This window comes from Mus musculus, chromosome 1 (genome assembly GCF_000001635.26).
Source record: "Mus musculus strain C57BL/6J chromosome 1, GRCm38.p6 C57BL/6J".
In the NCBI taxonomy this organism is placed as follows: domain Eukaryota; kingdom Metazoa; phylum Chordata; class Mammalia; order Rodentia; family Muridae; genus Mus; species Mus musculus.
The window spans coordinates 73,261,911-73,286,419 of record NC_000067.6 but is presented as its reverse complement, the minus strand read 5'-3'; the positions used below and the strand labels follow the sequence as shown (position 1 = coordinate 73,286,419).

The following is a 24,509-nucleotide window of genomic DNA, read 5'->3' as shown; positions in this document are numbered from 1 at the left end:
CATTTTAAAAACAGGATTCCTTATTGGGCTGAAACTCGCTGAACAAGTTAAGCAAGCTGGCTGAACAGTGAACCCCAGACATGGCCTGTCTCCTCCACTCCAGGGCTGGGATTCCAAGCACATTTAACCATTCAGATATACCCAGTGCATGCCCTCTCTCTCTCTCTCCCTCTCTCTCTCCCCCCCCTCTCTTTCTCTCTCTCTTTCTTTTTTATTTTAATATATGTTCTAGGAATTGAACTCAAGTTCTTGTTCTGAAGAAAAGTGCTTTCCTTATTAAATTATCTCTCCAGCTTCTCTCTATTTTTTCCTTGAACTCAGACTTGAATGATCTGCCTGATGGACTGCAGGGTTCCGTCTCTATCAGGGAGCTATCCTGCACAAAGGCAGCTCTACAGGCTTGGACACACTTGACCTTGGACCTTCTTCTGAGCAGTACACTGGAGGAGCATCCAGAATACTGACCCAACCTGAAGTCAGTATTTCTCTTTGCCACCTCTGTGAGGTGGACATAAAAGTACCTGGTTCTAGATGTTCAAAAAGTACCAGGAGACAACTAACTACTCAAGATTAAAAGTATTAGTAATATCGATAGAAACCTACTAAAATTATCTACAAAGAGAAGAACCAGCTCAGGGTGTGGTTTTTTTTTTTTCTAAACAAAAGTGGAGGGGAGAGGGGGTGCACAAGAATAACATCTGATTTGTTGCTACCAGCCCATTCCAGGTCTGGAATGAAAAGTGGGAGCTGTGTCCAATGTGGTTTCTGGAAGGCAGACAAGCAGATCTGGGTATTTGCTTGTAGATCGAATAGGAAGTGTCTGCTGCCAGGGTGGTGGCCTGTGGCATTCCATGGGGGCAGTCCTTTGAACACATCCTGCAGCTGTGCTCTCCTGGGGAGCTAATGAAGGCAGAAAAGTCACTCCCTGCAAACTAGAGTCTCCCTGGCAACTCCTAGCTTGGGATGAGTCAATAAGAACTCTTGGAGGTAAGAGTCACTGAAGCTGAGGACACCGAGGAGAGTGGAGCTTGGCTGGACCTGGGCTACACAGAAGTAGACCAAAGAAAGAAGAAAACACACATTGAATGTGTGTGACACATAGGTCCAAAGGTCTGTCGGCTCCCAGGATGCACCAGAAAATCATCCAACTTTGAATTTCCTTGGAACTCTGCATTCATCTCACACTGGCTCAACTCTCAACTCAAAGGCATAGCTCAGTTTCACATGGGTCAGCCCATCCTGCAGAGATGAACTTTTCCTGTACATAGGAGTGAAAGGATCCTTTCTTTGACCAGTTTTTATTTCTGAATACCTTGACCTGCAGTGGGAAAGCTGGTTGGTGCCTTTGCTATTCTGAGGTGTATTTTCTTAAACCCCAGGACTAAGTGAGCCATTCAGTTAACTGGAAGAAACATGAAGGAAGAACATACTATCAGGTAGCTACTTGTAATTCAGGGAAACCAGGTATAAAAGTTAGGATATCTCATTACTGGGGCACACTTGACCACACTAACATGTTTTGTGACTTAGGACCAGTTAATAAACATCTGAAATGTAGTTTCCATGTTGATCAGGGTAACATGCCTAATTCCACCTCCCTTACATATCAACTTTGAGAATCACACATAAATAATCTAAAAGTGACTTTGAAAGTATAGTGTATATCCCAAGAGTTATGAGTTAAGGGTAGGATAAGTCTTGATTGATCATTAAATTAAAAGGTTCACATTTTTAAATATCCAAAAATAATAAAGAAATCAACCTTCTTTAACTCTTTCTTTACCCACCCTCACAACCCCTGCAAAATGGTCCAGAGTAATTTCTTTAGCTCACATTCAGTTTTGCAGCCTCTTTGGAAACTGGGGAGAAAAATAACAATAAAGAAGGTAAGTTTCAGTTGTGGGATAAACATCTTGATTCTATCTGCAAGGGGAAATGTCTATTTCCATTCAACAATCCCAATTTCAAGGGCTTCATCTGAGACATAAGCTGTCGTTGTCTACTTGGAAGGAAGAGAAACAAACCCTGACATAGGATGGAAACTCAAGGAGTTGGCACCTCACAAAGATTCTTTATTTTCAAAAACTATGGTGAGAATTGGACTGGCAAGGCAGTGTCATGTGCAAGTGTATATGCCTGCCTGTTTTTCCGTTTCAGTCTAAATACTATAATGGAAAAACAAAAAGCAAAACAAAACAAAAAAACCAATTTTCAGTTTCCTAACAGCTTTTAAGCAAAGCATGGGTGATTTCAGAAAAGTGAACACACAAAAGATGTAAAGGAAAATCGGGAGGATGTATGCACTCATTGTATATGCACATACAGTTGGGGTTTAGTGACCTCACATTCACTACTAGTACTTTTGTTGGTTTCCTTTCCGGTTTTCACCCCTTCCTTTCTTTCTAACAGCACCCTATTATGTATCTGCAGTCCTGAGTTTCTCCTCACAAGCACACATCCTGCTGCCTTGCCACCAATTAATTTGGAATAAGTATGTAGCCTTACTGTTGAGATACTAACTATGGAGAGAGGACCTGTGGCAGGTTCATAGGAAAAGAGCTCATTTCTTTTATGACACAGACTGTTCTGATGGAAGGTATTGTGACTGAATGAAGCCAGCCTTCTCATGACCTTGAGAGGAGCAAGCCCGAGGACCACAGTTAGGAGCTGTGATAAGCTTGGATGTATGTTTATATAATACATGCGTACAAGCTTAGAGCTCCTGGGTGGCTGAAGAGTTGAATTTCTAAATACTCTCCCTCTGAGTTTCTTTTTTCTATAAATAGCCTTATCAGTGACTTCTGTTGAGTTGGGGGTCTTTTACATGGACAGTCAGTATTGTCCTAGCTGGTTCATTGCTCATTCACACTAACACCTGCTGTTGACATTGAATGAACATGAGAATGCTGAGTTGAGATGGTCCCGGGTACCATGGGAAGAAATCTTCACCAACCAGATGAACAGATTGCCAAAGGGATTAAATACATCCTTATCCTAAGCACCATGCTAGGTTCTCTGAGTTGAAAACCCAACTGCTATTCTCTGGGAGTCCGAGATGAAGTATGCTCATAAAATCAAGCATATGGCACATCAATGAGGTTTACACACATTGCTCCAAGCCATTGTTTACCTCAAAAGAGCCACTGATGCTTTGAGTAACAAATTGTTTATTTGTGGAGAGTACTTGCTGGCCTATATAGTTTTCTCAACCCACTTAAAATAAAAAAAATGATTGTTTTAGAGTACTGCATCCAGGCTCAATTATGACCCTCTAAATGGACTATGGTTTTGAGTAAAGCACCCGTTAATGTTATGCAGTACAGTAATGGCTTTAAGTGATATAAAAATGTAAAAGATGGTCCTTCTCTTCAAAAGGACTATAACTTAAGAGGAAGGATGAATAGTCAGCATCTGAGCGCACCTGTACCGAGACAACCACACAAATGATAAACCTGTGTGGAGTTGACCAGGGGTCAGATCATTTCTAGTGGGAGTTATGAGACATGGTTCCATAACAGGCATGAGGAGCAATCTGCACCTCGAAAAACAAAGGTGTTTGCAAGCCGGGGTCAGGACAGCAGGAGAACACCACAGGTAGAAAACACAGCCTCATCCTAGGGTGATAGAAGTTCCATGTTGGATCTATATTGACAACCCACACCTGGCTGGACCACTGAATGACAGAAACAAGACTCCAGAATACCTTGACAGGCTGCAAGGGTAAATGGTAGCTAACGGGATGAAAAGGCACCCGCTTCATCGTACCATTTTGCATTTGCTTAGTAAAGGGGAAAATGCACACAGACACAGTTGCTGATGTGAAAATGATGCTGTGTTCTGGTGAATGTAAACTGTATGGATCTGTAGTCCAGCTACCCAGGAAGTCAAGGCTTGCCCAGTCCTCTTCAAAACCACAGCGCCTCAGATTTCTGTTCATGAGCATTCTCATCAGATCACATTCATTTTCTATGGCTGCCATACAACATTGCCACAAACAGGCCAGGCTTGAGACAATGCAAAGTGACTTTCCGAAGTTCTGGGGGTCGTAAATGTAAACTCGGGTTTCCCAGACTGAAATTCAAATGTTCAGCCAGTGATGTTTCCTGCTCTTTCTGGCTATTGAGACTTTGTTCTTTGAATTTACGGTACTAAGATTCTAGTTTTCTTGGTGGACATAAGCTGAAGGCCACTCCAAGCTCGCAGAGGCCACCTCAGCCCTCAGTCTATGGTATCTTTTCTTCAAAGATGTCAATGAGTGGCAGGTCTCATCCTTCCCACACATCTCTTTGCTAGAGGAGTGGCCTTCCTCTAGACAGCTTGATGGCTGTCTGGAGCCAGTCACCACCCTCTGTCACCTCAAACACATCTGCAAAACCCCTGTCCCCTTTGCCATCTAACATTGTGCATACTTATACATGTGTATATGTTATCACACACACACTATATATATTGCACTGCACTGCACACTGCACATTCATTCCAGGGATTAAGCATGCACATCTTATGGGGCATTATTCTGCCCATTAGAAACCTTCCTTTTCAGGGATGGTATCACTGCCTCTGCTGCCTATTGACAACAAGGAGTGAGTCTTTCTAAGAATGATGATAGTGGTTGTAAAACTCAAAACTGTATCATTCCTCAATGAAAATGGAGTGAAAAGTAAAAGTATTTACACTGGATTTTCTGGATTAAGGCCCAGAGGCTCCCCCCACAATGGGTTTACTCTGTGCTATATTGAATATGCAGAGTGCAATTAAGAGAAAGGAAACATTATTTTTTTCAACACAGGAAATTTAATCTTTAATTTCCAAAGCATGACCCCAATACATTTTGGTGGGTATGCTTTTCTTTATGCAACATTCACCTCCACAGCCTGAACTTAGACTCACCCCACTTTGCCTCCAAACAGTGAAATTGCCATAGACACAACATAAGACTTTAGGGTTCAGTCACCAAGAAGTCTCGTAGCTTGCATTATTGTAACCCCTGAACTATTGAGTTGGAAGTACAGCCATGCTTGTATGAGAGACCACCACAATCCCAGCAGTCTCATCTAGCTTTAGTGCATCAGGGATATGAAATCCATGAATCGGGAGCTAAATAAATGTTTTTAACACCTAAGTATTGGAGTGATTTGTGATAATACAAAAGTAGCTAATATTCCTGCCTCACAAATTGTGTGTGTGTGTGTGTGTGTGTGTGTGTGTGTGTGTGTGTGTGTGTGTGTGAGAGAGAGAGAGAGAGAGAGAGAGAGAGAGAGAGAGAGAGAGAGTATGTATGTGTGTATGTATATAGTGTGGTGTGAATGTGTGTTTGTATGTATGTGGTATGGTGTGTATGTGTGACTGCATGTGTGTATGTATGTGCATGTGGTATGGTGTGTGTGTGTGTATGTATGTATGTATGTGGTGGTGGTGGTGGTGTGTGAGTGTGTGTCTGTGTGTCTGTGTGTGTGTGTGTGAGAGAGAGAGAGAGAGAGAGAGAGAGAGAGAGAGTATATGTGTATGTATGTAATGTGTTTTGTGTGTGTGTGTGTTTGTGTAGAGGTCCATGCGAACTGATGCATGTGCCTCACTTATTGTGTCTGTATGCATGTCAAGATAAATGCTACAACTACTGATTATGTATGTGAGTGTGTGTTTGTATTTATGCCCAAGTACATTTTGAGTTACTTGCTATACCAACAAGAGTTTATTTTTCTTCACCTTTGAATGGAAAAAAAAAAGGATCCGGACTTCCACACCCCTTTCCAGCTTTCCCTTCAGTGTTGTGTTGTGTTTGCTTTCCTGGGCTGTCCTGCAGGCACACCCACGAGTATTCCCTTCCCCTGACTTCACTGGTTCCCTGAAAACTCCACTGATAACTCCAATGTGGAGAACAGCTTTGGCCACTTTGCTGTCATGATTCATCTGCCTTAAAAATGTAAAGCATAGTTAAACTGATATCTAGATTAGTAATTAAAAACAGATGATGTAAATTAAAAGTATGCTTAAAACAAGTGAAAATATACAAGACAGTGAAAATATACAAGAGAGTGAAAGAGGGGGGGGGGACCCCAGACACCTCAGGCTTTGATGGACACAGCAGAACTTAAGGCCACAGGATGGAAATTAACACAGAGTATGAAATAGTTTCCTGTGATGGGGATCTTCATTGTCACCTTGATAGGATTTAGATTCATCATGGAAGCAAACAAAATGTTGAAAATATTTTTGTTGAAAAAGAATTTTGCATAAAACATAAGGAATAAAAAGTTGCAGATAACCATTGAGCATCATCACACTCAGCAGACACAGAGAGGCTTAGATTCGCTTTGGAGGCTTAGTCTTATGGCAATTCAAACGAGCCAAATGTGCAAGTCTATGGGGCATTTCTCATTCAAATCACTACTGTCCCTATAAATAAAACTTTATATATGCCACATCTTTTAAAGCTGATAAATCTGTGAGATATGACCTATTATTTCCCTCATTTTAAATTGAGAAGTTAAGTGAAGAAAATTATTGATAAATAAAATAACGTATGTATTTATAGTGTACCATAATAGTCAGAAACATTGTACAAATCATAGAATGGTAAATAAACTAATTAGTCTATTTATTACTTCATGTAACTAGTAGCAATTGTTATGGTACAATGACTTGTCTAATTAAAGTGAATACCTTTTTCCCGAATTCTCATGCTTAGAAAAGCCAAAACAGTGAGAAACCTATGATGTCATTCTGCACTGTGGTAAATCACAAGCTATTTCAGATGAGAAGAACTGTCTATGATGACAAAAAAGTACGGTTTTCCAACAATCCTGTTCACTCTTCCAACAAGCCAAGTTGAAAGAATTGAATGAGAGGCAAGTTGTATCTTGCAGCATCTTATAAGTGTGTGAGTCACGGTGGGCTGACTGTTCCATTCAAAGTTATTCTTTCTCGTGTGAATTCACTTATAATGAACAAACAAGTGTGTGAAATCTGTAGTGTGGGAAATGGAAGAAAACTACCTGAACTGCCGACTGATCTTGGAAAACATCCTGAGACCTCAGATGGCTCTCTGTCACCTGTTCCCTGGTCTGTCAGGAATTGTTCCGGATGCTTTGATTTACTCCTCACAAATATCCTGCATGATGGGTGGCATTGTTTTTATAAATAAACGAGAGGGTAGGAGGCATGCAGGAGTTGTCAGAGGTGGAACGAGGTGGAGTTGGCATTCCAGTTCGCGGTTTTTACACGTGTCAGGGCACCCTTCTGCTTGAAAGCTACTCAGAGGTACAAGCAGACGCGGTAAAAGAAAATTAAAAATGGCATTGAGTAACTCTCAGAATATAAGGGACTGTCAACCATAGCTAACTGACACTCTCTTCAGTCTTTGTTTGATCTCTATGCAATTAGACATTTGAGAAATACTATTTTGGACTCTGTTTCTCCGGGCTTCCCTGTATTTTTTGGAGGGGACAGGATATGTTTAAAAGCTGGATTCCAGACAAACTGTCTTTCCATTCCTCCCCTGCTATTAGCTATCTATTCATCCTGACTCAGTTAATGGATCATTTTTGGCCACTGATTACCATACGGTTTCCTTTGTGGACAGCAGGGAAGACAGTCCCGGATACACACTGCAGCGAGGAATGAGGTGTGTGGCCGCACATAAAGTCTCTCTTAGCCTTTCTAAGCTCCAGCTTCAGGCATGAGAGAGGCAGACATAACTTGGAAAGTCAGGTACTGCAATCTTATCACTCTTCTCCCAAGACAGAATTCCAAAGAGGGGCTAGCTTTACTTTGTAAATCAAGGCGCAGCTTGAGCACGGACTGCTCTCTTCACACCTCTGCCTCATCCTGCTAATAAGAGTGTCATGGAGGACACCAAACCCTTTGTATACTTCAGCCATTTAAATTCCTCTCCCAGGTGAAACCCAGATGAGTGCACAGAGTATCAATAACTGGTCAGATGGCTCAGCAGGTAAAACCAATCGCCTGACAACCTGGGTTTGATCCCTGAAACCTAGAGTAGCAAAAGATGAGAACCAACTCCCTGAAATTGCCCTCTCACTTTCATGATCATGCTGTAGAATTCGGGTACCCTTCACACACACACTGTACATGCACACCACCACGTATTTACCCCACACATACACACCACACATATATCAGACATCACACATATATACACATACACACACAAAACTCATACATCAGGTGTCACACATATATACACACAAAACACATATGCACTCACACATCAGATGTCACACATATATACACACAAAAAACACACATGCACTCACACATCACACCCACACATACACACTACACACCTTACACACACTACACATACACACACATTCACATGCACACCACATATTTACCTCACACATACACACACACACACACACACACACACACACACACATGCATACCTGTCAACATGTAGCTTTGACTACTGTGGATAGTGTTTACTTCCATTCCCATGATTCTCCTCTCTGCTTCCACAACCTTCCTCCTGCTTCCACTAACTCAATTCCACTGCATGAATTACGTAAGAAACTCCTGATCCATGCAAATAACTTGGTAATATAATTTTGGACAATTAACAGAGTCCAGGTTTTCCAAAATTCATGTTGTGGAGTATCACTAAAAACAAAACTGTCTCAGTGAAGCAACTGCTGAGTTTTAATTACTCTCAAAAGAAGAAAGAACTAAGTGACATATTTTCAGTAGTCACAGTGTTGAGAAGTGGGTAACTATTATCTTGATGTCAGGACTAAAATGTAGCTTAGATTTTCATAGATAGCAAAAAATAATGAAATCAAAGGTTTTGATAATGAAGAGTTGCAAGCTCCCTTCTCTGCCTAGGCTTGGTATGACTGTCTTTGACTTCTTGGAGGGCTGCACAGATTGGTCCTCGTGTATTTCATCTAAATGAACCTTTCAAAAATCCTGTTTCCTTGAGGAAAACAGCAATGGTGACTGTGTATCTGTCCTTCCTCAACTACTTTTGTGATTATAGTTTTGAGACGTTTAGAGTTTTGAATGTGCTATGCAAGGTGCCAAGGGAGAAAATTAATACTCTGCCCAGCTGGAAAGCCTTGGACCCATAACAATGACCAGTCCTGCAAGACAGTACAATAGAGACACTTTAACTCCAGGATAATCAACGACTGCCTAATTGGACTTAAGTTCTGCTCAATAGAAGAGAATTTGTACCAGGTACTGTAAACCCGGCCCACTATCCATAGCTAGAGAGGGCATAGACCACAGACATGATAGCCACTTCCCCAAATCAACACAATTTCTAGCTGTATTCTAAATACTTATACCCATATATAAGCATAACTCTCACCCCTCATCAATGACATGTGGCAGATACATTGTAAGGGGAGCATCATGGGAAAGAACAGAAAGAAAGGACTGGGCTGCAACAACCTGAGTGCTGCCCAACAAATCGCCATATCTCTTTAAAGTTCAGTTTCCACGTGAAAAATGAGGGTCTGTGGGGATGGGGATGGGGGTGGAGGGGATGTGGAGTGTGTGTTCAGGGTTGATTCCTAAGACTGTTTAAACACTTTGCGTTTTGTGACTATGCACAAGACCATCTATGCCCTCTCCAAAACTTCAACATATTTTTCTCTTTTAAGAAACCATCATTCCACATCTCTCCAGCGAGGCAGGAATGGTATGGTACGAAATTATTTGTGCTTTGATTCATTTTACAGAGTTCATATCCAGTTCCCTCGCATGTCACGCCAAGTTCATCTTCTCATGTGTTTCAAGAAAGTCCAGGCATTTGGCTGAGACAGAGAGCAAATGCCTCCTATTAATGTGTGACAGAGCCGTATGGAGAAAAACACTCTCTGCTTCCCATATGGCACAGCTGACAGGGCTGGAGTTCCTGTGGCTGTGAAATGGTTCCCTGACCAGGTGGGTGGCTGATTTCACAGGTTGGTGACCATCCTGTGTGACTTTCCCAGGGAGAGCCAATGCAGTTAGAATTCTTCTGTTATAGCTAAGGGCTGTCATCGGAGCTCCAGGTCATGGGCTATTGATTCTTCTGCCAAGACGCAGGTAGGCAAGTCACTGAGAGGAAAGTGAGCAAAAATCCAAACCAGCATTTCCTTAAGTCCAAGCGTTAGCCTTGTAAGGATGAATCAACTTTTACCAAAGGAGACTGTCTTCTCCAGCCCACCTCAGTCTGAAGGGACGAAGCGTGGTGTAGCTTTTTATGAGGAGGCAGAGCATCCTATGGAAAACAGTAAGTCCAAACAGCAATCAAGGCTAAGAGGTCTCAAGACTTAGATTAGTTTGGGTCCGCATGAGTTGTGCTGGGATAGCTGTTTCCTTCCAAGGTTTATGTTAGAGTTCCCAAAGGAAAGAGATCATAGCACTGAAAAAGTGTGAGGAAAACCCAAGTCATTCCGTAACTTTGACATCATTCCACTTCTTGAAAAGAGTAGTATCAAACTGGAAAGTCATATGTGTCATCTCCACTGCCTTGTTACCAGCTAAAGTTGAAACCAATGTCACTGTCCCTATAACTAGGGAGTAAGAAGCCATCACTCTTACTTTTAATGAATGCTCGTCTCAATTTTTTTTTTAATTCATTTCTCAGTGCTGTGAGTAGTGGGTTTTAGTAAAGGTGATTATATGGTCACTGTATGTCACAGGATCAGAATTAAGCAAATGCACACAGCTCTCCATTCTGTGAGCTGACTCTAGATGCAGCTAGGCATGGAGGTATAAGAGGTTTGCTGTAATGAAAAGCAGTTAACAGACAATAATACAAGGGAAGATGGATTATGCCAATGGTCCTATTACAATCTAGAAAGGCAGAAGCTGAAAAGTTATCAAAATGGGTTTGCATGAGCCATGCAACTTCACACATATGTGTACACATAGACACACACGCACACACACACACACACACACACACACACACACACACATTATGATTTCCTGGAGGTGGCTATGATAGTTATGAATGTAAAATGCACCAGAAAGGTTCTGAATTGAATACCCGAGATGACTTAACACTAGAGCTATTTGATCAGCACCAGAAAGATGTTCTCAGATAAACTTGTGAACCCCCTAAAAGTTTAGTAATTTTATCAAAAATAACATATTCCAATGTACTGGACTATTTACACACCCCAACCAGTCCATTTTTTCTTGACTAACAAGGGACCAGAAGCCCCACTGTCATACAATGCTGATCACCAATACACTATTCTTTATGGTAGACCAACATCTCCAGCATCCATCTGTGGTTCACTGGAGCCATTTAGGATTTGCTCCCATGAGAATTATTTTCAGCTTTTGAGATCACTTGTCCTATTACTCTAATTTTCTTGCTTTCAGATTAAATATGTGAAATTACTTGGAACAGAGTCAGACTGGGAGCCGGTGAATGCGTAAGTTCAGACAACAGTGAATAGACAAAATGGGGGTTATTGTCAAGTTGGGGGAGAGGTTTTGAACATTGATTTGGCTTATACTGTGTATGGAGAGTCCAAAGGTCCTATTAAACTCCTACACTCAACTGATCTGCACACTCCAAAGGTCCCTTAGTGGCTCAGAGTACAATGAATTTACCACCACTGGGTAAGCTCTATAAGAGCATTGTCCTGTTCTTAATGGAAGAAGGCAAGCATTATTTTTGTGCTTTGTAGCAGCATTTTGAAATCTGTGATCCTACTAGTAACGCCAAAGCTCAGAACGCTCAGTTTGAAATCCACAAGAGGGCACTAGACCACCATATGGGTCTCACTCTCCAGAGCACCTGAAGCACAAAGCAAGGCTTGGTGTTGGCATTGCCCTGAATTTGATAGCAGTAGACAGCCACATAAGTAGTAGGTCTTCAAGTCTGAGTCAGAGACACTCTGTAATCATGGATGATGTTCAAAGCTGACCATGAAACACACACTCAGTTGGCATGTGTAGGTTATGCTAATGTAGGTTGTGCATAAATTAGTATGCATAATGTAGTATGCATAACTTTCACATACTACTTGAAAAATAATGAAATGGAGTAAGGTCCATCCCCATAGTTCTAAGAAAAAGTAGGGTAGTATTTAAGCTGCAAGTTTAAAAAGGTGCTGTGGACAACAGGGTAGTAGAGATCAACAGGGGGTTAGACAGATGGGAGCCTTTCACATCTGCCTTTGGGAAGCCTCATAGTCAGGGAGACTCTTTTGGCCACAAGAGTCTCTCAAATCTGACATTTACACTGGGCATCACCCAAGCTATTCCTTTTCTCTGCCCTTGAAGTGCTGTAACCTCACAAGCTTTCTAGAAAACTGGTCTCAAGCTAATGAACGTACACTTACAAACCTCTTATAACACAGACATAGGCTGTATAATTAGCTTTCCACTTGAAAACAAGGGCAAGAAATTCAGTCAATAGATTAGTTTGAGTAAAATCAACAAACAGATTATTGGGGTCAGTGAAGAAGTATCTTTCCAAATTCAAAAGAGCCAATCATGTTAGCTCAGCCAAATGTGAATCAGGGAAAAAAAAATCAGTCAAGAATGTGGCTCTGGAGAATGGAAATCACATCTAGGAATGAAGACTTGGGTTTTCTTTCATTTCATTTTTTAACAGTTACATTTAATATCATAAAGGGGAAAAAAAGGACTCATGATACCGTAATCATGGAGAAGATACTCTTTTCTCTAAAGATGGTGCATAGGTGATAGAGACCGAGAGATAGACTTAAGCTGGGGCTCAGAAAAACATTATTTAATAGCAGCAGAGTCTCTTGCAGCATCAAAAACAGTGCAAAGGTGTCCTTTTGTTAGCATTTTTCTGATTATCTCTTTGGAGACAATGAATGTATGAGTAATTTCATATAGTCAATTGAAATAATTAAGAGACACACTCTCCATCCCGAGGTTTTATAAGTTATCATCACTCTGAGGTCTTAGACCAATGGCCTCCAGGTTGTTTGGAGTTTGGTTGGTTGATTTGCTTTGTTTTGTTTTCATTTTTTTTTTAAAAAGAAATGCATATGTTTTATATGTGTGAATACAGTGTGTTATTTTTCTGAGTTTACATTGAATGAAGGAGCCCTGTGTCTCTGGCAGACATGTCCTGTTTTTTTTAAATGAGAACCTCTTCTGTCTTCTTATCTTTCTAAATGCAGACCCCAGTTTCTTCAAGCTGTAACTCCAGTCCTTTGTCCCACTCTCAACTCTTGCTCTCTGGTTCCACCCACACAGTTCTCTCAGGAGCTGATCTCCTTCTGGCATTGTCCCTGGGGTAATGAATGCTCTTTTAGTGTTAGGTTTGCTGAGTCTCGTAATAATATCGTGGACTGTTAACTTGGCTTCAGCCAACAGTCTTCAGGATCCTTTTCAGAATTCTTGTTTCTCCTGAGTTCCAGTTATCAGTTTTTTTTTTTTATGTTGTCTTACTTCTTAACACTTTTATTAGCTTACTAGTATGCTCCAACTTGTGACTCTCTCTCAGCTCTGTTTTCAGAGATGTGCCTGGGGTTACAGGGATGCTGTCCTTCTCTGAAAGTCACCTCATCTTCTGGGAACCCTGCTCTCCCCCAAACACTTCAATGGAGGGGACCCAGGACCCTCTCCCCTATGGCTGGACTCTGAACTTGCCTGCCTGACTTGACTTTCCTCTATTGCCAAACACACACACACTTTGTTTTTGTTTTTGTTTTTTTAAATTAGGAAATGCAAACAGTAGTTGTGGTCCCTGTCAGCAGCTCATCCAGGGTATTCCAGGGGAAACACAGTTAACAGCTAATGTCTGTGCCAGGGGCTGGCAGCTTATGGGGAACTGCTGAGACACAGCGGGTGCCACGTCTTCAGAACAGGGGTGCATGGGGTGTTAGACCTAACAGAGGCTCCTAAGAGAGGCCCCTAATGTTAGCCAGGGGCCTTGCTAGGAAACACATCCCCAGTAGATGCATGGTAGACCCAGAGGGTAAAAGGAACATGGAAGGTTTTCAAGTTTTTGTTTTCATAGGGAACCAGCCTAAATAACCTTGGTCCACAACCAGGTTAGGCAGCTGGTTAGGCAGATAATTGTCCCTATCACCTGTTACATGGAAAACAGCAACAAATCTCTTCTCTAATCACCATGGTGACGAGTGTCAAAGTCCTGTTTGGGGTTGTAGTCCTGTGCATAATAGTCCTTCAAGCTGGGACAGAGGGGTGGTTAAAAGAAAGGAAAGTGGGGGAATTTGAGCCCTTCTTTGTCTAAGCTCAGAGCTGAGGCTAGGAAAATTCCGTAGGATCTTGGCTAAACAGTGGTTTTCTGCTTCTGTCAATGTTGAAATTAGTCTGATTGTGGGAAATATTTAGAAGTTGTAGTTGTGTAATTTTGTTTCATCTGCAGTTCAAATGCCAAAAAACTGACACTGAACACGCTGCGTGCTGCTGTAATGTCAGGCGACACTTAGGGGCTCATGGGTGTGGCTCCTTACCTTGTCACCTTTAATTTACTGCTGTACACTGAAATCTTACACATTCCTAGACCCAACACAAGACCACTGCTTCCATGGTATCTCCCTGATCCTTTCTCTTCCCTCTCTGTTTCTCTGAGTTCTTGGTGTGGCTTCTTAGATGGCATCTTGGCAATTTTCCTCTCTCATTTAAGTCTATAACACTGCCACCAAGATTTGACATCGTCACAAGGAACCCACATAAGATTGAACCTTTAACTTCCCACCATGGATAAAGGATGTGTCTGCTCCCCTCCCTAGAAAGCTCTCATCTCTTCCTGAGGGCCTAATAACTATCGACAATCCTTGGAAGATGGGATGCTATTTTGTTTAATAGTGTAGACACTGGGACATTAGGTGGGAAAAAAGAAATCTCAGAGCTAACGAAGAGGTATAGAAGAGAGTGATATGGTGGATATAAACATAATACATTATATAGAAATGTATGATGTATGGAACAGTCAAAAACAAAGAGAATGCTGTTTACTAGTTACTCCTGGAAAATAAACCAAAATTTTATTTTCAAAACCCAAAGCTATATTTTACACATTCAAAAAGGAGAACGCACAGTTGCCATGTGTCCCAGGTACTGTAAGAACCCTGAAGAAAGAAATGATGTTTACATTGGAAAAATAAAATGTCAGACACGTGATCTCATTCGATTCCTGCATAAAATCCTCTTCTCCTTTGTAAAATGGAGACTGCTGTGCTCAGAGGCAGAGAGATGGAATCACTCTGCATAGAAATGAGAGATCAGAATCAACGACCTGGATTTCATCTGTTCCTTTCTCTCCACCATGTGGCCGCCCAGGATGCTCCTGCATCCTTCCTGAGAAAGAGCCCCAGGAAGCACAAAGGGACTTCTATTTTCATCTTTTAGTTCCAACAAGATGAGAATCAGCAGGCCAGCAGACACACTTGGGAATAATGGCTGTGCTCTCTCAACAGGCCCCCTCCCCCCAGTGCCTTTGTCCCCACTCTGAGTGACCTAGACAGAACAAGCCAGCTCTGTAATGACCACTTCGTCAGCAGGGGCTGTGTATTTAGTAGCAGGAAATATAAGCTTTTGTGGTCAGTGTGACGTCATCCCACCTACTAAACAGGCCTTTATAACTTGACCACAAAAAGGTTTGAAAGGGATAGACACACTCACAGGGAGAGAGGCCATGGGGCTGTGAGCAGTTGTCTGCCCTGAAAGAAGCATTGTGTCTTCCGATTGTCTCCCCAAAGCCTGATGTTTGGGCACTGTAGACAAACATCTGGGTGATATATGGTGTTTTCTCTACATCACCCAATGCCCCAGCTCATCTTCATCCTCTTTTGTTTTCTTCCTTCTTCGTTCCCTTCATCCTTTGCTTCATTTTTTTAAACTCTCCCTTAGTCTTAAAAAAAATGTGTAAGGGAACTAGTAAATCTTTTTGTTTTTAAATTTGGGAGGGTCCATGATACCCACTCACATACATGATTTTTTCTCCTGGATTACTCACAGTTGGGAAGGAAAAAGAGAAATGCACAGTGGTCGGATGGAAGAGAGAAAGAATAAAGGAGAGAGCGTAGGCAAGCTCACAAATACTTAAAGAGACCTAGCTTACAACCAGAGGGATGTAACGTAAATATTTCTAAGTCACGAGTATCTTAGTTTGCTCAGTGGGTTTAGAGGAGCTCAGCTAAAGGACTCGGTAACTTTAGGGATTGTAGTGTACAAGTTCACAGCTATATTCCACCCCAAAACTGGGTCTACCTCTTATTTTACTTTTAGGTAAAGAAAGGTATATTAGGCATGGATACAAACATTCACATTCAACACAAAAATTGAAAAGAAAAAAAGAAAGAAAGAAAAGGAAGGAAGGGAGGGGGAAGGAAGGAAGGAAGGAAGGAAGGAAGGAAGGAAGGAAGGAAGGAAGGAAATAAAAATTGATTGATATGGGCAAGTTTGTTTGTTTGTTTGTTCGTTTGTTTGTTTTGATTAGGGGGATTTGTTTGCTTGTGGTTTGTTTTTAAAGCAGATAAGACCCAGGACACAGAGAAACTGAAAAGCTCTTACCAGTGGATCCCAGAAGATAAATAGACAAAACAGAAAGGAGAATTCTCAAAACCAAAAGCTACCTTTTACACGTTCAAAAAGCCGATTCCATAGTTGCTATGTATTCCAGGTGCAAGAAGGATCCCAGAGAATGGAGGTTTCACTGGTCTCTCACACCTCTGAGGCTAAGAGACGGGGAAAGAGGGAAGAAGAAGCTGTGTTGGTGACTGTGAGTCTGACCACTAAATTAGGCTGATGGAAAAGTATGGCTTCCTTAATTTTCAGGGTGTGGAAAGCTCCCTCCCAGGGCTGAGTGTTCCTCTGAGGACTGGACAGCAGGAAACACCTGCTTCACTCTTCCCTGGCTTTTTTCCCTTTAAGAATTCTGGGTCCCCCGCCCCTTTTAACTCGCTATGTTGCACAATGAACAAGCAGATTTCCACACATTCCCCCATTTAAGAGAGGAAGTCTGGAATAATCTATTAGCAATAAACACACTTTGATGGCTTTCCTACCTCCGCCCTCATTCTCCTGTCTTCCAATTGACTTCTACAATTGCTTCCTCAAGCTGTCTCCCCTGACCCTTAGGCTAAGAATATTTTTCTCCTAGAATAAATCAAGAATAAGAAGCCAACCTGCACTGTTGAGGGACAAGTGTACGTTCTGTTCACCAGGATTCCTAATTTTAGATTGTGCCCTTCCCTTCTTGCAGCAACGGGAAAGCAAATGCAATTCCCATTATGGAAAGGCATGAAAAACAGATGTGAGTCTGAATCTCACCATGATAGCAGCTTTCAAATGTCCTCTCAGAGGAGGTGCTCGGAGCTGTTAGCAGGTTCTTGGAGGAGCCCTCATCCATCATGGCGAACATCAGCCTGTAAAACCATGTGCACAGTCACACACAGGATGGGGAAGTGCTCTTAGCACACAAAAGCATCCAAGAGACCCAGCAAGCTGTCCTTAGGCTTACAACGACTATCAACAGTTACCAGATCCAATGTCCTCCCTCTAATGAGATGAACATTCCCCAGTGATGTTTGGGAAACTAGCTTCTCCCCAACATGTCCTACTTCTGTTCTCACTGGAAACAAAGAAAACCTGGCACAAAAAACGCAAGGGGAAAAAAACAACAGAAGGCACCACTTTCATGAAGAGCTCTATGCTACACGTACGTGGTCAACTGAGTTATTTTTGTCTTTTAAGAGATCTACATTAGATAGAAACCTTAACAAATCCCTGTAAATTTCAGGACTGTAAACCTTGACACACGCTGAGCTACCTCATTTCTCTAACAATCTGTAAAGCTGGGGGATTAGGATAGAAGACCTTTGAAGTCGCTTCTAAATTTCTAAACATCGGTTGCAATGTATCTAGCAATACAGGGCTGGATCTCTTATTTAAATTGTTCTAGAAATGAGGAAAGAAATGAGGAAAATAAAGTAATGAAATCTAAGAAAGGAATGCTAAACACTAGTCAATGAAAAGATGAGCAAATTCAACCTCTTTGCTGATCAAAGAAACAGAAATGAAAACCTAGACTACGAGAGTACATCTAAGCTTAGCCAGAATGGAAAAGAAAAATTGCATAATTAAAAATTGTATCAATGGTTACAATAGCAACGCTTTGGAAATATATATATATACTGTTACAATTGAGTAGTCCCTTTGTCTGTAATTTCACTTTCTGCAGTTTCAGCTTGACCTACAATATGAATGGAAAAAATCTGAAAAAAAAAAAAGGCAGCTCTTGAGTTTTAATGTGTATTGTTCCAAGTGTCAGGATGAGATCTCACATCACCTCTTTAGCCCACCCAGGACGCCAATCACTCTTTTGTCTAGAGCATCTCTGCTGTACATGTTTCCTGCCCTCAGAGTCACTTAGGCATCTCAGGTATCCAGGTGCTTGTGGTCCATTAACCTTACTTTATTTAATGATGACCCTGAAGCACAAGAGTAGTGATGCTGGCAACTCAGATGTGCCAAGAGTCTATAAAGTGCATCCTTTGGAAAAAAAAAAAGATAAAACATGTCAACTTCATAAAAAGTGGGGGAAAGGTATGCCGAGGTTGTTGAGGTCAGTGCTAAGGACAAATCTTCTACCCATGAAATCATGAAGGAGGAGTAAGGGATTCATGTTAGCTTTGCCACTACACCTCACACTATTCAAGTGAAGGCTACAGAGTTAATTATGTAGAAAAGACATTGGCTTATAGTGTTACGTGATTTCAGAAATCCACTGGGAGGGGGGTGGTCCTGGAAAGTCTCCTATATGAGGAAACTGCATATCTAGTAATTCGGATACCACTAACCATTAAAAGTGATCTGAGTTCTAAAATGTCTTAATACTGAAAATAAGGCTGTATTATATTCTAGTTTTATTTTCTGTGATAAAAATATTTTATTAAAATCAACTTGGTGGGGGGGAAGGAGTTACTTGGCTTATAATTCCAAGTAACAGTCCACCATGTGGTTAAGTCACAGAGGTTTGAGACAACAGGTTGTCTTATAGTCATAGTCAAGAACAGAGGGAAACGAATATATCCATGTTGCCTAGCCTGATTCTTTGTTAGTTTTCTTTATTTTTATATAAACCAAGGTCCAGCTTAGGGAATGGTTCCACCCAAAATGGAATGGGTCTTTCTACATCAATCAATGGTCAAGAAAGTCCTCCACAGACATGCCCATGGGTAAACCTGATATAGGTAATTCCTTAATTGAAATTATGTGCCTAGATGATTCTAGATTGTGCGAAGTTGACTAACAGATCAATTTTTTAAAAGGAAATAAAATACATATAGCAATACTCCACTTAATGAAAGCATGGATATTCATGCATGCTTATGCATAGAAAAAAAATCTTCATGTGATACCCACCACAGCAATAGCAGTGATTATCTAGAGGTTCTGAAACCATTTGGAACAGTTTTACTTTTCAACAGTGTTGAACTGTTTCACAGTGAACATAATACTTAAATGATCAATGAACTCCATTTCCATTTGGAAATAATATACAACTAAATACTGTGAGCATGATGTACACAGAGAAACACTGCTTTAGAAATAGATTCAGCCTGATGGGCAGTCTATGCTAAGGGTACCTGTGAACCCAATCCATACCCTCAGAGCCCTGTGATTTTAAATATTACCAGTTGTCTTTGCTCAGATTTATCATTTTTACAAGTCTCTTGTATTTTTTGTGTATCTGTTTCTCCATCTATAAAACAATGATAACCCACCTTGTGAGAATGTTGTAAGAATTCAGTGCAATAATATGAATACACTGCTTAGAATGATTCCAATAAATATACTTACTATATATTATGTATAATATTTATATTCTAACAACCATATAGTATAGATTGTTACTAGACATACCACATCAGAATGGCATGCTATATGCCATTTATAGCTTGTTTATCACTAATTTACTAATATCACTATTAGCAGTTAATAGGATACTGTGAATAGTAGGTGAAGAAGTTTTTTGGTCGTGAATGGTCTTGTTTCTTTTCAGTGAATTATGTTGCCCTAGGTTCTCTGTGATTTGCAGCCCCCTTTCCTTTCAGAGAGAGAACTGTTCCTGTATGGGGAAACATACATAATATATAGCATTAGTGGTATGCATGGGATATAGCACTAGTGTTATGCAAGGGATGTAACATTACTATTGTTCATGGGATATAACATTACTGTTATGTACTGGGGGGGGGGGAGGGGCTCACATTACCACACCTTCACCTAGAAACAGTATGAGAAAACAGAAGATGAAAATTCCGCATTTAAGTTGAAGTCAATTAGATGAGGAAAACAAGCCAGTGCACTCCTCACTGTGCTGTGGTCAAATGCTTGAGGTATGAAGAAAGCTGAGTACTTAAGAAGCTAGTGTTTACAGCCCAGCCTGGCATGGTGGCTCACACCTTTAATCCCAGCACTCAGGAGGCAGAGGCAGATGGATCTCTGTGAATTTGAGGCCAGCCACAAAGCAAGTTTTGGACAGGACAGCCAGGGAGGCTACACAGGAAAAAAAAAGCCAGAGTTTATCTGATTCACTTGGGTGAGGGCTTCAGAAGAGCTGTGATTCCAGAAGAGCTGTCATTCCAGCAGCAGAGGTATATCTTCTTAGAAGTATCAGAGCAGTATAAAAGATTCAGGAAGGAAGTCTGCTAGGAGCTATCGGGATACTATGGTCAGGACCGATCAGATGACTTCAAGTAGACATCGAGAAGTGGGGAAGGGGATGAGTCGGAGATAGAGGTGGGGACAGGCAGTCTCGACCAGCTTTCCCTGTAACTGGCTATTAGGTTGGGCAGGGCTCCCCTAATGAGTCCTGGGTCTATAATGCTTTCACTCTAAAATGGAGAATGTGGGCTGTTGGGCTCTTTTAACCCACCAACCACCTTCAGTTATGGAATGGGCTTCCAAGTTTGGTGGATGTGGTGCGATCTAGTCTCTAAGTTGTACAGGGTTTAGATAACATAGATGCTTAGGGAAGGAGGTATTGGAGTCTGTGGTGAACTCATCTCCGTGACCTGAGAAAGGGTCACTGAGCACCAGGAGGGTCAGGAAGATGAGTTTAAGAACAAGCTGAGAAAATATGACACCATGGGAGAGTGCTGGGAAAGAGCAGTCACCAGCAAAAACCTCTGGCACCTAATTTCCACTAGTAAACAGCCAACTTGGAAGCAAGCAGCGGCCTTCTGTGCTGAGCTCAAAGCAAGAACTGGCCAGGACAAAGAGGTCCTGGGGTGCAGGGCTGAGAGGAGGAGGTGGAAGGGCCCAGCCTGGCCAGCAGCACTCAGGACTGCAGAATCATGCTGCTTAGTCTCCTTCCCTGCACATAGCCTGACACGTCCTTATCTCTGTCCTGCCTGAATGCCAGGGCTTATGAGGGCAGCGGGTCTGTCGTATTAGGGAGCTACATCACTTACTGGACCAGAGGACCATCATATATATATTTCATATATATATATATATATATATATATATATATATATATATATATATATATATATATATATATAAAATAATCCACACCCTGCCTCACTCACACAGTGTTGGGGGGGGGGGAAGCAAAATAATGTGTAAATGATTTTAAATGTCCAAAAGTGCTCTATGTACTGAAACCATAATCGTTGTCATGCCAAAGCCTCATTAATCATAGCTTTCAAGTTCACTCCTAGGCCACGGTACACTGAAACCTAAAACTAAGAAGACCAGGGTATCTGGTTTCATTATGCTTTCTTACTAATATCCACTAGATATTAGTCCTAACTGGTATTCTTTTGTACATAGTGCAAAAAAACGTTAGGAAATGGAGGCTGGCAAAAGTGGCTCAACAGGTAAAACCCACTTTCCACACAAGCTGATAACCTGAGTTCAATCCGCAGACCTCACTGAGCCCATCCCAAGAGAACTGTGGGCGATAGCACTGAGAATCTGTAATCCTGGAACTCCTGTGGTAAGATGGGAGATGGGGACAGGAGAACCGCCCCAAAGCTGAAGGCACTGGAGTGTGCAACACCACAGAAACAAAAACGACCAGAGACCTTTTTTTAACCACAAGAAAGGTGCATACATACTGCCGCTAGAAAGCTGAGTTCAGAATTCCAACCGATGCCAAAGCACAGATTGTACCCACAGTTTCACACCCAGATCATATAGCTACAGAGAGGGGTTACGGAGGGGGAGAGGGGAAGGGGGAGAGAGGGGGGGGAAGAGGAGGAGGAGGCAGAGGGAGAGAGAAAAGAAATAAAATTTAAAGTTAAAACATGTATCAGAAAGGTACTTAAATGTATATAAAAGATATACTCAGAGCAAGGAGTCACCACATCTGGAATTATGTGTATCTCTATTCACCTTGGATCTGTTGTCTTAAAAATGTCCTCTGAGGTGAAAAAGCTGTCAAGGGCTCTACCCCAGCCTCCCTGTCCTGGGCCTCAATACAACTTTGCTTTCTAGGATGAGGATGCTCTGAAGGTCTCTACCACATGTCATCTCTGAGCATGCCCAGCACCATGAGCGCTTCATGTTTTCAGTAAACTATAGGAAGACTGGGAGAAAGGCAAGCTATGGGAAAATGTGTACATTCCAGGCTTTCCCTTAAGCATCTTGGGTAGTTGAGAAAGTGAGATGTATATAGAGGTGTAAATAGCAAGCCAATCTTCCTGTCATCTCTTGTTCCCAGCAGGTGATTGGTTCATTTGCATAAGACTGAGAACACAGGTCCAGGAGTGGGCTGTGAGGTGGGAAGAGACTGGAGATGCAGGGTGGATTTTCGTGTACATTGTGTAAATACTGAGGCACCCTAAGAGGTGTGGGGTAGTGGGGTAGGATAGAGGACCCTGGTGCAAGAGCTCCAGGTACATGAAGACCATATAACTTAGGAAGATGTGTGGCTGTGGAAAAAGGGATGTGCAAGCACTACCCCTCTGCTCCAGTCCAGGTGAGATGTCACCTAGTCCTCCCACTCTGCACATCCGTCAGTGGGTTTGGATGAGGTTGCAGTAATTATGTATTTTAAAGAAAGGCTGTACGTGCCACGTGTCTTGCAATGTACCTGGCATTTGGAGGTGCTCAGCTCCTCAGGCAGCCTCAAGTCTAAAGCCTTCTGGGAAAGAAAGCTCTTGCATCCTCTACCGTATTATTCTTTTTCTCCATCTTTGCAATGTTGTTTGGAGCCTTGAGTATGTTACTGGTGACTTCATCAAGCCCAGCCTGCCTAGAAACATTCAACTGTAGGTAGCAGTGACAGGCTTTTGGGTGTGGCAGGGAAAGGGTCTGTGCAGGGTCTGGGTTTCTTGACTGTACTATTCTGTGTCAGTTTCTGCACAGTGCAAAGGAGATAGGGAGATGAGGGAAGCAGGAAATTTCCTCTTGTCCTTTGAAATCTTGAATACACAGTGAGGCTTCCACTGAGCCCATCTGTACCATGCTGCATCCTCTTTGCTGTTCCACGAGCCCACCAGTGTTCATTTTGTATCTACGGAATGTATATGTTGTAACAAGTCTCTGGTGAGGGACATAACATAGTCAAACAAGGGAAGCTGAGTCTTGGCTTAATTGTTTACTGACATGACTCGGGGTCAGCTACATTACTTCAGTGAGCTCTAGGGTTTTTTTTTTTAATAAACTACAAAATAAATAATAGTAATTCATACCTTGTAATATTAATAGGTATACTAAAGTAGAAACATATGCCTAGAATATAGTAAGAGCTGAATAAGTGATAGTTGTAGTTGCAATTATTATTATTATGTGATGCAATTAGGGATAAGCTACAAGGCAAACTGTATTTCCAAGTCCGGTAGAGGAGCTATTAGGACTGCAAATTGTCTTACTATTTCCTTCTCACCATGAGGTAAGCAGGTTTTTTGAACCACACACTGCTGTAACGATGCTCTGCCTCATCCCAGAGTGGCTGGTGGGTACACTCTTTGGATGCTTCAGGTAGATGCTTGAGATCCAGACAGGACCCCTGCAGCAGGTGTTACAGCTGCAGAGGGGAGAACCAGAGCCAGTGAGCTCCAGGAGACTTGAATACAGGAGACTCAAAAGGAAGATGGTGGGAAGTGGCCAGAGCGGTGAGAGTGGGCAGGCGGGCCCTGGTGAAGATGAGACTCCATGGAGAGTGATCTCACTAGTGTGACCTGAATCATGTCTTGAGATCTCCTCTGTTGACAAATGAAATGGCTATGAAATGGCATAACTGGACATTCACAAAGTATCAGGATAACTGTTTTTGAATATTTACAACATGTCATACTTTATGCTAACCATTTTTAAGTAGGACCTCAGTTAAAAGGCAGTAAATTTTGAAGAAAGGATTATCATTGTAGGAGGCGTTTGAGGAAACAGTTAGAAAGGTAACAAAACTCATGCATAGATGTGCATCCCACGAATGATAAGAAAGGATGCTACTCTAATGTTAGGGTCTGGGTATAAAGTGTTTTTGGAAAAGGCTCCTTTGCTTAAGGCCTAGTCTCCAGCTGTTTGCTCTACTGACAGATGATCCTTAGGACCATGATTTCATCCATGCGTTA

General features: G+C 41.8%; 1 long non-coding RNA gene across 1 annotated transcript in view; it reads right to left on the bottom strand.

The window, feature by feature from the left end:
- Gm29185 overlaps positions 1 to 24,509 on the bottom strand; it is a 168,986-nt gene that overhangs the window by 22,811 nt on the left and 121,666 nt on the right. Inside the window, exons 2-3 of the long non-coding RNA XR_865539.3 lie at positions 17,251 to 17,345; positions 16,554 to 16,655 (exon numbers count right to left, since the gene is read on the bottom strand). This is a non-coding gene — a long non-coding RNA (predicted gene 29185). The remainder of the gene's footprint in view (positions 1 to 16,553; positions 16,656 to 17,250; positions 17,346 to 24,509) is intronic.